Genomic DNA, 12,653 nt, shown 5'->3' with positions numbered 1-12,653 from the left:
GAAGCCAGATCACCTCACCAGTCGGTTGTTGCATTGTCACTCAAGCAGCTGCTGGAAAACGTTTTGGTTGCATCGCAGCCTCTGACAGTGACGTACGTGTGGATAGGCACAACCCTCTCCATCTGATTGCTGGAATACTGTCACTTTACATATCTATGAAGCAGTTTCACTGAAAAAGGGAAAAAGGCAACTTCTGTAAACTAATCTGTTCCAATTAGAAAATAACAGTGAAAGAGTCAACAGTTATATGTCTTTGGGCACAGTCAGTCTGACTCAATAAAGGGAGGGCAAACGGGAGCTGAGAACAGTTTGGGCCGCCGCGGCATCGCTTCTCGGCCTTTTGGCTAAGATCAAGTGTAGTATCTGTTCTTATCAGTTTAATATCTGATACGTCCCCTATCTGGGGACCATATATTAAATTGATTTTTGGAACAGGGAGATGGAATAGGGGCTTGCTCCGTCCACTCCACGCATCGACCCGGTATTGCAGTGTCTCTGGGAACGGTGCACCTCCCTTTTGGGAGAATTTCAAAATTAAAAGCAGATTCATTCAAAACATCTCCTTTTTTCTTTCTTTTTATGCAGTCGCCGCAAAGGCACGGTGGGGAAGGGCCACAGTTTAAAGCCCTTCTGCCACGCAAAACCCGGGGGCAGGAATCAGTACATAATTTACTTTTTGTGTACATAGAGCACCAAATCTGTAAACACCAATGTCGTGCCATGTACAATGCAAGGTCTGTTGCGAAATGCATGTTTGAAAAGAAAAATGTAAATATACCTTCACCCATTCCGTGTACTGTATCGTAACACATGAAACGTCATTTGTGTCAATGTACCACAATGTATCCTGTTTATTGTACCGAATTGCACTTCAACTGGAAAACAAGGAATGTAATGAACAGAACTGCCGTCAGCACCCAAATATAGTGTATGGGATTGCTGACCGCAGCTAAATGTACTGAAGTGCCTAATGTACTGTACAGATTTTTTTATGAATAAAGTATATTTTGAAAAAAAAATCTGTTCTTATCAGTTTAATATCTGATACGTCCCCTATCTGGGGACCATATATTAAATTGATTTTTGGAACAGGGAGATGGAATAGGGGCTTGCTCCGTCCACTCCACACATCGACCCGGTATTGCAGTGTCTCTGGGAACGGTGCACCTCCCTTTTGGGAGAATTTCAAAATTAAAAGCAGATTCATTCAAAACATCTCCTTTTTTCTTTCTTTTTATGCCACACTCATTTTACTTGCCATTATTGCTTGCTTGCACAGCTCCTCCACTTTATCATTTCTACATCACACACAATTCAACAAAAAAAACAAACACCATTTCCACACACAACTCACTCACCCGACTACACCCAAACACAGCCTGCTGCACATTCGCTCTCAAATTTCAAAGATTTTGCACACATCTCACGCTTGTATCTTGTCACACAGCACACGGCGTGTATACTGTCACACGACACATGACATTTATATAGTCACACATCACATGATGTGTACATTGTCACACATCACACACGTGTATATTATAAAATCACATGGCGCACACTGTCACGACTCAGACATGTGTATACTGTAACACATCACATGGCATGTATATTGCAACACATCACATGGCGTGTATATTGTAACACATCACACGCGTGTATGTTGCAACGCAGCAGATGTGTATATTGTTACACAGCACACAGCGTACACATTGTCACATATCACACACCGTGCACATTTTCACACATCACACGGCGCGCTCATTGTCACACATCACATGTGTGTATATTGTAACACATCACACGCATGTACATTATCACATTTCACACGTCGCGCACATTGTCACACACCATACGCGTGTATATTGTCACACCTCACATGATGTGTATATTGTCACACATCACGTGTGTATATTGTAACATCACACACATTGGCTCACAGACAACATGTATTTGTCACACATCACACATGTATATCATCACACGGCGTGTATATTGTAACACAGCACACGTGTATACTGTAACACATCACACGTGTGTATATTGTAACACATCATACGGCGTGTATATTGTAACACAGCACGTGTGTATATTGTAACACATCACACACGTGTATATTGTAATACAGCACACGTGTGTATATTGTAACACAGCACATAGCGCAAACATTGTCACACATCACACGGCACGCACATTTTCACATATCATACGGTGCGCCCATTGTCACACATCATACGCATGTATATTGTCGCACGTCACGCGTGTATATTGTAACACATCACACGCATGTATATTGTAACACGTCACAAGCATGTATACTGTCACACATGTATATTGTCACACAGCACACGTGTATATTGTAACATCACACGCCGTGTATATTGTAACACAGCACACGTGTATAATATAACATATCACACAGCGTGTATATTGTAACACATCACACGTGAGTGTATATTGTCACACATCACACGTGTATATCGTAACAAATCACACGACGTGTATACTGTAACACAGCACACATGTATAGACTGTAACACATCACACGGCATGTGTATATTGTAACACATCACACGACCTGTGTACATTGTAACACATCACATGCGTAGGTATAGTGTAACACATCACATGTATGTATATTGTAACACATCACACGCGTGTAAATTGTAACACATCACACGTGAATATCGTAACACATAACACGCCGTGCATATTGTAACACAGCACGTGTGTGTATACTGTAACACATCACACAGCATGTATATTATAACAAAACACGTGTATATTGTAACACATCACACATGTATATTGTAACACAGCACACGTGTGTATACTGTAACACATCACACGGTGTGTATATTGTAACACAGCACGTGTGTATATTGTAACACCACACGTGTGTGTATATTGCAACACATCACAGACATGTATATTGTAGCACACCACACATCTGTGTATTTTGTAACACATCACACGTGTATATTGTAACACATCACACGCGTGTACATTCCCACACACCGCGCACATTATCAGACATCACACCGCACACATTGTCACACGTCACACGGTGCGCACATTGTCACACATCAGACCGTGCGTACGGTCACACATCACATAGTGCGCACAATGTCACCCATCACTCAATGCGCACACTGTCACACATCACATCGTGCACATTGTTACACATCACACACCGCGCATGTTGTCGCACATCACATCGCGCACATTGTCACACATCGCACGATGCAGCGCATTTGGAAAGTATTGACATAATAGGTACAAGTCAGAATGGATTTGTGAAAGGGAAAGCATGCTTTACAAATCTTCTGGAATTTTTTGAGGATGTTTCCAGTAGAGTGGACAAGGGAGAACCAGTTGATGTGGTGTATTTGGACTTTCAGAAGGCTTTCGACAAGGTCCCATACAAGAGATTAATGTGCAAAGTTAAAGCACATGGGATTGGGGGTAGTGTGCTGACGTGGATTGAGAACTGTTTGGTAGACAGGAAGCAAAGAGTAGAAGTAAATGTGTATTTTTCAGAATGGCAGGCAGTGACTAGTGGGGTACCGCAAGGTTCTGTGCTGGGGCCCCAACTGTTTACATTGTACATTAATGATTTAGACGAGGGGATTAAGTGTAGTATCTCCAAATTTGCGGATGACACTAAATTGGGTGGCAGTGTGAGCTGCGAGGAGGATGCTATGAGGCTGCAGAGTGACTTGGATAGGTTAGGTGAGTGGGCAAATGCATGGCAGATGAAGTATAATGTGGATAAACGTGAGGTTATCCACTTTGGTGGTAAAAACAGAGAGACAGACTATTATCTGAATGGTGACAGATTAGGAAAAGGGGAGGTGCAGCGAGACCTGGGTGTCATGGTGCATCAGTCATTGAAGGTTGGCATGCAGGTACAGCAGGCGGTTAAGAAAGCAAATGGCATGTTGGCCTTCATAGCAAGGGGATTTGAGTACAGGGGCAGGGAGGTGTTACTACAGTTGCACAAGGCCCTGGTGAGGCCACACCTGGAGTATTGTGTACAGTTTTGGTCTCCTAACTTGAGGAAGGACATTCTTGCTATTGAGGGAGTGCAGCGAAGGTTCACCAGACTGATTCCCGGGATGGCGGGACTGACATATCAAGAAAGACTGGCTCAACTGGGCTTGTATTCACTGGAGTTCAGAAGAATGAGAGGGGATCTCATAGAAACGTTTAAAATGTTGACGGGTTTAGACAGGTTAGATGCAGGAAGAATGTTCCCAATGTTGGGGAAGTCCAGAACCAGGGGTCACAGTCTAAGGATAAGGGGTAAGCCATTTAGGACCGAGATGAGGAGAAACTGCTTCGCCCAGAGAGTGGTGAACCTGTGGAATTCTCTACCACAGAAAGTTGTTGAGGCCAATTCACTAAATATATTCAAAAAGGAGTTGGATGTAGTCCTTACTACTAGGAGGATCAAGGGATATGGCGAGAAAGCAGGAATTGGGTACTGAAGTTGCGTGTTCAGCATGAACTCATTGAATGGCGGTGCAGGCTCGAAGGGCCGAATGGCCCACTCCTGCAACCGTTTTCTATGTTTCTATGTTTGCCAAGGAACAGGACTTGGCCAAAGCTACGGTAAACAAGGAGGTTGTCGGGATACTGGAGTAAATCTGGCCATGGTGAGGCCATCCCTGGCAGCAATGTGGTCGTGTGCTGATGCCCTCTGTCCTGTGCAGCATCAGGTGATTACGGAGAAGGTTGCTGGTGTTGTTGTTGGTGCTGCCGGTGTGCCTGGTGACGCGAGTGTCGGGGCTGATCGTGGTCAGATTCTGAGGAGCAAGGTGAGAGAGTCTAAAATCATCATCATCATCATAGACAGTCCCTCGGAGTCGAGGAAGACTTGCTTCCACTCCTAAAATGAGTTCTTTGGTGGCTGAACAGTCCAACATGAGAGCCACAGACCCTGTCACAGGTGGGACAAATATTCATCAGAGGAAGGGGGGGTTGGTTCTGATTTACCACACGTTCCGGTCCGCTGCTTGTGCCTGACCTCTTCACGCTTGTAGCGTTGAGATTCAAAGAGCTCAATGCCCTCCCGGATGCATTTTCTCCATCTAGGGCGGTCTTCGGTCAGGGTCTCCCAGGTGCCAGTGGTGATGTTGCACTTCGCCAGGGAGGCCTTGAGGGTGTCCTTGTAACGTCTGCGCTGCCCACCTTTGGCTCGTTTGCCATGAAGGAGCTCTGCGTAGAGCAATTGCTTGGGGAGTCTCTCATCTGGCATGCGAACTAAGTGGCCTGCCCAGCTAAGCTAAACGAGTGTGGTTAATGCTTCAATGTTGGGGTTGTTAGCCTGGGCGAGGACACTGATGTTGGTGCGCCTGTTCTCCCAGGGGATTTGCAGCATAAAGTGCACCCATGCTGATGGAATAGATGGCAGGTGAAGTAGAGATGACAGATGCGATCTGTCAATAGTGGCAGAGGTAATGAGGTCAGACTGGATGGAAACTCGTGTAAAGACTTTCAGCATTTCTGAATCTCCCTACTGGAAATGCAGTTTAGAGAAGGGAACATTTCTCAATTGGCTGGGAGCTTTGACGTGACATTTGAAGCTGTCAACTCATCAACTGATTCAATGGCCAGTGACCTCCCGCCTCAGCTTCACAGACGAGCACTAAGCACAGCGGTGATACCGGTGGGCGACCTGTCCAATTCAAAAAGCGGGAGGAAAAGCATTGTGAAGTGGCTGTAAACAAGCCACTAATGATTTGAATTGGGTCCCCCGCCACTGCCGGTCAGGTCTGCTCAGCGCTGGCAGACCCGACATCGGGAAATGCAGGTGTGCGCGTTTTGACAACGGGTTCCCGGCTCGCTGTCAATCATTTTAAAGTTCACAACTAACCCACCACCCATCCTGTCAACTAAACAACGGCAAAATTGCAGCCCATGATTCTATATAGGACAAGTTCCCACGTTCAAATACGGAAAGGAAACCACAAAGGCAGCTGCTGACCTTGCTGAGCAGAAGGCGGCAACATGGCGCACCGGCGGCAGGAGAAGTGACCTGTGGCGAGTAGCAACCTACGAAGGAAAGGAGAGCATGGTCAAGCAGCTGCAAACCCTTTTTCTTCTTTTCTCTTCAACAACTTCCCACCCCAGAGAGGCGAAGTTGCATGTTCCCAGAGGCACTGCAATACCAGGTCGATGTGTCGACAGAGCAAGCCACTGTTCCATCTCCCAGATCCAAAAAACTATTTCATTTTTGTTCCCCAGATAAGAAGATAAGAAATAGCAGCAGGAGTAGGCCAATCGACCCCTCGAGCCAGCTCCGACATTCAATAAGATCATGGCTGATCTTTTTCCTCAGCTCCACTTTCCTGCACTATCCCCATATCCCTCGATTCCCTTAATATCCAAAAATCCATTGATCTCTACCTTGAATATACTCAATGACTGAGCCTCCACAGTCCTCTGGGGTAGACAATTCCGAAGATACACCACCCTCTGAGTGAAGATATTTCTCCTCACGCAATCGTAAATGGTCGACTTCTTATTCGGAGACTGTGAGCCCTGGGTCTAGTCTCCCGAGGCAGGAATAACATCCTCCCTGCATCTACCCTGTCAAGCCCTGTAAGAATTTTGTAAGTTTCAGCCAGATCACCTCTCAGTCTTCTAAACTCTAGAGAAATAGGCCTAGTCTACTCAATCTCTCCTCATAGGGCAATTTTCACCACCGCCACCACCCCCATCCCCCATCCGAGGAATCAGTCTGGCAAACATCCGTTGCCCTCCCTGGAATGTGCTACCACAGGAAGTGGTTGAGGCAAATAGCTTAGATGCTTTCAAAAGAAAAGTAGACGAGTAGGGACTAGAAAGATGTTCTGAAAGGCTGAGATGAAGCAGAATGGGAGGAGACTCGTGTGGAGTAGAAATACCAGCACAGACTAGTTGGGCCGAATGGCCTGTTTCTGTGCTATGTAATTCTATGTAATCAAAACAAAGGGGAGAGCTTGGAAAATAAACACAGAGCGGAAGTATCAGTGGAATCATCTTAAAAAATATTAGGGTGAGATGAAGTAAGCTGGGAGGAGGCTCTTGTGAAGCATAAATGCCCTCAAAGACTTGTTGGGCTGAATGGCCTGTTTCCATGCTGTAAAATTTTCTGTAGATGATTTTTACATACGGCAATAAAAAGCATTGAAAAAATGGAAAGATTTTAACAAAACAGGAAGTACATGTGAAAAGCTACGGCACTGAGAGCTACACCCAAGGAAGAATGGCGGGGTCTTTTATCAAAAGCTGTGCAAGAAATGTATTTTAGAGTTTTAAATAGCACTGCTCAATGGTCCTTCCTGCCAGTTAGTGCCACAAGTTACTCTCTCTCCTCACGAATTTACTGCCCTCCTTTAACTTCTCCTTCCATATAAAACACACCTACCCATAATCATTGCCACTCCGTTGACCATGCCATCTCACGAGGTCTCTCTACCACTATTGTTTTAATTACCGATACGGCTATCCTTGTTTCTCTCTCCTCTCCACTCACATTCCCATTCCCGTTCCCGTTCCCCCTCTCATCCGCACTTCCTTCTGCGTCCGCTACCTGAAAAAAGCTTGGACATGTTTATTTGCAACACCAAAGATCTGATTGGTCCCCTTGGATGACAAGACCTGATTGCTGATTGGTCCTCTTGGAGGACAAGACACACCCAGCTGTTTCTCTGGAATGTGTAATTAGATCCTCCCTACCAATGTAATCAGTGACTTTGCAAAGTTTAATTCGAGCTATTCTGAGTGCCTCCTCCAGACAGAACAGAGCTCACTTGGAACAGACAGGGCTCACCCTCGCGGGTTCAGACTTTCTCCCACCACCCAAATAAGGTCCTGACTAACCCCCACCCCCTACCCTGCCCAAGTTCTTGACCTCCCACCGGGTTCATGATCTGACCCCAACAATTTTTGCACTTTACCGTCGCCCATAAACGGTGTGTTGTGTCATGGACTGTTAACAGGATTATTGGGTATGAAGTCAATAGTGACAGTTTCATGACTTCTGGATTTCGTCCAGTCCAATAATGTCACTTGCCACACACACACCATCTAGATCACGTTCTCGCTCTCATTTCCGCCCCCGCCCGCATTTTAAACCTGGATCACTTTTTTGCCCACTTTTTGCCAAATGTTTACCCACTCACTTAGCAAGTCTATGTCCTTTTGCAGAGTTTCTGTGTCCTCCTCACACATTGCTTTTCCTCCCATCTTTGTATCGTCAGCAAACTTGGCTACGTTACACTCGGTCCCTTCTTCTAAGTGGTTAATATAGATAGTTGGGGTCCCAGCACTGATCCTTGCGGAACCCCACTATTACTGATTGCCAAACCGAGAATGAACCATTTATCCCCACTCTCCATTTTCTGTTAGTTAGCCAATCCTCTATCCATGCTAATATATTACCCCCAACCCTGTGAACTTTTATCTTGTGCAGTAACCTTTCATATGGCACCTTGTCAAATGCCTTCTGCAAATCCAAACACAACACATCCACTGGTTCCCCTTTATCCACCCTGTTCGTTACATCCTCAAAGAATTCCAGGAAATTTGTCAAACATGACTTCCCCTTCATATATCCATGCTGACTCTGTCTGACTGAATTATGCTTTTCCAAATGTCCAACTAGTACTTCTTTAATAATGGACTCAAACATTTTCCCAACCACAGATATTAGGCTAACTGGTCTCTCGTTTCCTGCTTTCTGTCTGCCTCCTTTTTTAAATAGGGGCGTTACATTTGCAGTTTTCCAGTCTGCTGGGACCTCCCCAGAATCCAGGGAATTTTGGTAAATTACAACCAGTGCATCCACTATCCCTGCCGCTACTTTTCTTAAGACTCGAGGATGCAAGCCATCAGGTCCAGGGGATTTATCTGCCTTTAGTCCCATTATCTTACTGAGTACCACCCCCTTAGTGATTGTGCTAAGTCCCTCCCCCCACCACACCCCAATTGCCCCTTGACTATCCACTGTTGGGCTCTTGCTTACTCTTTTTGGTTGTTTGGGTTTTCCTCCGTCTACTATTTGTTATACCTCGGCTGCTGTGGCTTTGTGTGTCGTCCTGGACACTGGTGCCTTGCTCCAATTTTATTCCGGTTATTGGTTTGACGTTCTCCTTTTAGGGTTGGAGTCTTTGTGGTTTGGGGTCGTTGGTTAGGGTTAGGGAGTTATGATTTTAGTTTTGGAGATTGTGGTTAGGGTTGGTGTTGGGGTTAGGATGTTGTGGGTTGTTTATTTAGTTTTATTTTAGCTTTTAGGGGTCCGGTTGGGGTTAGGGTTGTGGGTTAGAGTTCGAATTAGGTTTGGGGTGGCATTGGGTTCGGAAGAGTTACTGTTTTTTTTGGGGGGGGGGGCGGCTGGGTGGTTTTGTTTAAAAATGGTTATGTGGGTTGTTGGTTCCCTGTTGTGTATTCAATTAATTTCTCATGGAGTTCGGGAACATAGCCACTGTAAGTCAATTGTATTTTTTGTATTTACCGTATTAATAATGTTATTATTGATGTTCTGATTTTTTGTATTTATTAATAATATTATAGGTGTTCTATGTTGGGGATATCTGTTGGGGAGTTATTGTTATTGTTAAAGCCTTTTTTAAAAAACCCGCGCCATCCGTCTTTTGGACCCGGAAACTGTTTTCAGGCAGAATGCAGATTCGTCACAGCGTGGCGTGGCCGTGGCTTCCGATTTGATGAAATGAACAATTTGTGAATTTACTGGTTATGTTTTGGTTGTATTGGGTGGGTTTGTTACGGTTATTTGCTGCTGGAGAAAGGGAATGTTGTTTATTTGTCGGGAGCGTGGCGAGCGGTGGCTTGCCGCTGTTTGTTGTGGCCGTCTGTACTGCCGAGATTGCCGATTTAAAACATGAATGTATTTTAATTTTCCGTGGCTGTACCTTGTTGCGGGGTACTGGTTAGGTTGTGTGAGGAGTCTCCTTCATTTTTGTGGCTCTTGCTGAGCGTGTGGGCCGTCCGATCCGTTGTTAGTGTTTGGGGGGCCTAGTGCCGATTCAAAGCCTCGGGCTGGATTTGAGTCGTGGTCGAGGAGGTTGGTTTGAACGGAGATCTTGTTCCCGTGAAGGAATTCGTCCTCGGTTTTTTGGAGCTGGTTTAATTTCAATCGTTGTTATATTATTTCGGGAGGGTTAATTTGTGCACACTGATGTCCTGACTTTTATTTTTCACATTTGAATTTTGTTATTTTTTGTTCTTGAATTATTTAAACGGAAAAATGCTGTGTCGGGCGATCGCGTTGGGGGTGGGTGGGGGAAATTGAAGGAAACACTTTATTAGTAACTTGTTTTTTACATTATCTTAACTTTTGTGTGTCAGTATTGGTTTGGCGGTAATAATTTTCTAGTGGGTTTATGGAGGATTTTGAGCTGCTTACCTTCCACAATGACAATCGAGACAGAGAAGGATTGGAAAGAGGAGAAATGATTTAAAGCTGTTGCTTAGCTCATTAATGAGGTGTTAACGGTTTGCTTTGTCTTGTGTTATGGTTCTTATTTCTTCTTCTGGTGTGTTGTCTCTGTGTGGTCAGTTGTCTTCCCTGTTTGTTAGGTTAAAATGTGGAGAACTGCCTTCTTTTTGTTAGTGTTTGTGTGATGCCTCACCAGGTTGAATGTCTGTAGTTTGGGGATAGGATTTTTTTGTGTTGGGTCTAATGTTTTGATTTCCTGCCCGTTTGTTTCTTTTAAGTCTTGTATCCCCTTTTTTCCTTAATTCCTGTAAATTTTTGTGTTTTGGTTTTACTAAATTTTAAAAAACAATTATTTCAAAAAAATTTGTTTTTTTTGTTTTACTATAGTTTGGGGGTTAGTTCTGTTATAGATTTATGTTTTGTTATGACTGTTTTTGTTTAATCCAGTTTTTTGTTTTATTCCAGGTTGGGTTCCCTGTATAAACAGAAGAAATAGAAGCAGGAATAGGCCATACGTCCCATCGAGCCTGCTCGCCATTTAATATGATCATGGCTGATCCGATCATGGACTCGGGTCCACTTTCATAGAAACATAGAAAATAGGTGCAGGAGTCGGCCATTCGGCCCTTCAAGCCTGCACCACCATTCAATAAGATCATGGCTGATCATTCACCTCAACACCCCTTTCTGACATCGGTAGTGGGTAAAATGATGGAATCAATTATTAAGGATGTCATAGCAGTGCATTTGGAAAGAGGTGACATGATAGGTCCAAGTCAGCATGGATTTGTGAAAGGGAAATCATGCTTGACAAATCTTCTGGAATTTTTTGAGGATGTTTCCAGTAGAGTGGATAAGGGAGAACCAGTTGATGTGGTATATTTGGACTTTCAGAAGGCGTTCGACAAGGTCCCACACAAGAGATTGATGTGCAAAGTTAGAGCACATGGGATTGGGGGTAGTGTACTGACATGGATTGAGAACTGGTTGTCAGACAGGAAGCAAAGAGTAGGAGTAAATGGGTACGTTTCAGAATGGCAGGCAGTGACTAGTGGGGTACCGCAAGGTTCTGTGCTGGGGCCCCAGCTGTTTACACTGTACATTAATGATTTAGATGAGGGGATTAAATGTAGTATCTCCAAATTTGCGGATGACACTAAGTTGGGTGGCAGTGTGAGCTGCGAGGAGGATGCTGTGAGGCTGCAGAGCGACTTGGATAGGTTAGGTGAGTGGGCAAATGCATGGCAGATGAAGTATAATGTGGATAAATGTGAGGTTATCCACTTTGGTGGTAAAAACAGAGAGACAGACTATTATCTGAATGGTGACAGATTAGGAAAAGGGGAGGTGCAAAGAGACCTGGGTGTCATGGTACATCAGTCATTGAAGGTTGGCATGCAGGTGCAGCAGGCGGTTAAGAAAGCAAATGGCATGTTGGCCTTCATAGCAAGGGGATTTGAGTACAGGGGCAGGGAGGTGTTGCTACAGTTGTACAGGGCATTGGTGAGGCCACACCTGGAGTATTGTGTACAGTTTTGGTCTCCTAACCTGAGGAAGGACATTCTTGCTATTGAGGGAGTGCAGCGAAGGTTCACCAGACTGATTCCCGGGATGGCGGGACTGACCTATCAAGAAAGACTGGATCAACTGGGCTTGTATTCACTGGAGTTCAGAAGAATGAGAGGGGACCTCATAGAAACATATAAAATTCTGACGGGGTTAGACAGGTTAGATGCAGGAAGAATGTTCCCAATGTTGGGGAAGTCCAGAACCAGGGGTCACAGTCTAAGGATAAGGGGTAAGCCATTTAGGACCGAGATGCGGAGGAACTTCTTCACCCAGAGAGTGGTGAACCTGTGGAATTCTCTACCACAGAAAGTTGTTGAGGCCAATTCACTAAATATATTCAAAAAGGAGTTAGATGAGGTCCTTACTGCTAGGGGGATCAAGGGGTATGGCGAGAAAGCAGGAATGGGGTACTGAAGTTGAATGTTCAGCCATGAACTCATTGAATGGCGGTGCAGGCTAGAAGGGCCGAATGGCCTACTCCTGCACCTATTTTCTATGTTTCTATGTTTCTATGTTTCTTGCTTTCTCTCCATACCCCTTCAGCCGTAAGGGCCATATCTAACTCTCTTGAATATATCCAATGAACTGGCACCAACAACTCTCTGCGGTAGGGAATTCCACAGGTTCACAACTCTCT

General features: G+C 44.8%; 2 non-coding genes across 2 annotated transcripts; both read left to right on the top strand.

The window, feature by feature from the left end:
• Nucleotides 1–324: 324 nt before the first annotated feature.
• Nucleotides 325–515, top strand: LOC139274501 (U2 spliceosomal RNA). Its single transcript, XR_011595553.1, has one exon. It is a non-coding gene; the product is annotated as a U2 spliceosomal RNA (small nuclear RNA).
• A 468-nt stretch (nt 516–983) lies between these two features.
• On the top strand, nt 984–1,172 carry LOC139274212 (U2 spliceosomal RNA). Its single transcript, XR_011595423.1, has one exon. It is a non-coding gene; the product is annotated as a U2 spliceosomal RNA (small nuclear RNA).
• The last annotated feature ends 11,481 nt before the right edge of the window (nt 1,173–12,653 follow it).

The sequence above is a fragment of the Pristiophorus japonicus genome, chromosome 9 (assembly GCF_044704955.1).
Source record: "Pristiophorus japonicus isolate sPriJap1 chromosome 9, sPriJap1.hap1, whole genome shotgun sequence".
Classification (NCBI taxonomy): Eukaryota; Metazoa; Chordata; class Chondrichthyes; family Pristiophoridae; genus Pristiophorus; species Pristiophorus japonicus.
This window is presented reverse-complemented; position numbering and strand designations above follow the sequence as displayed.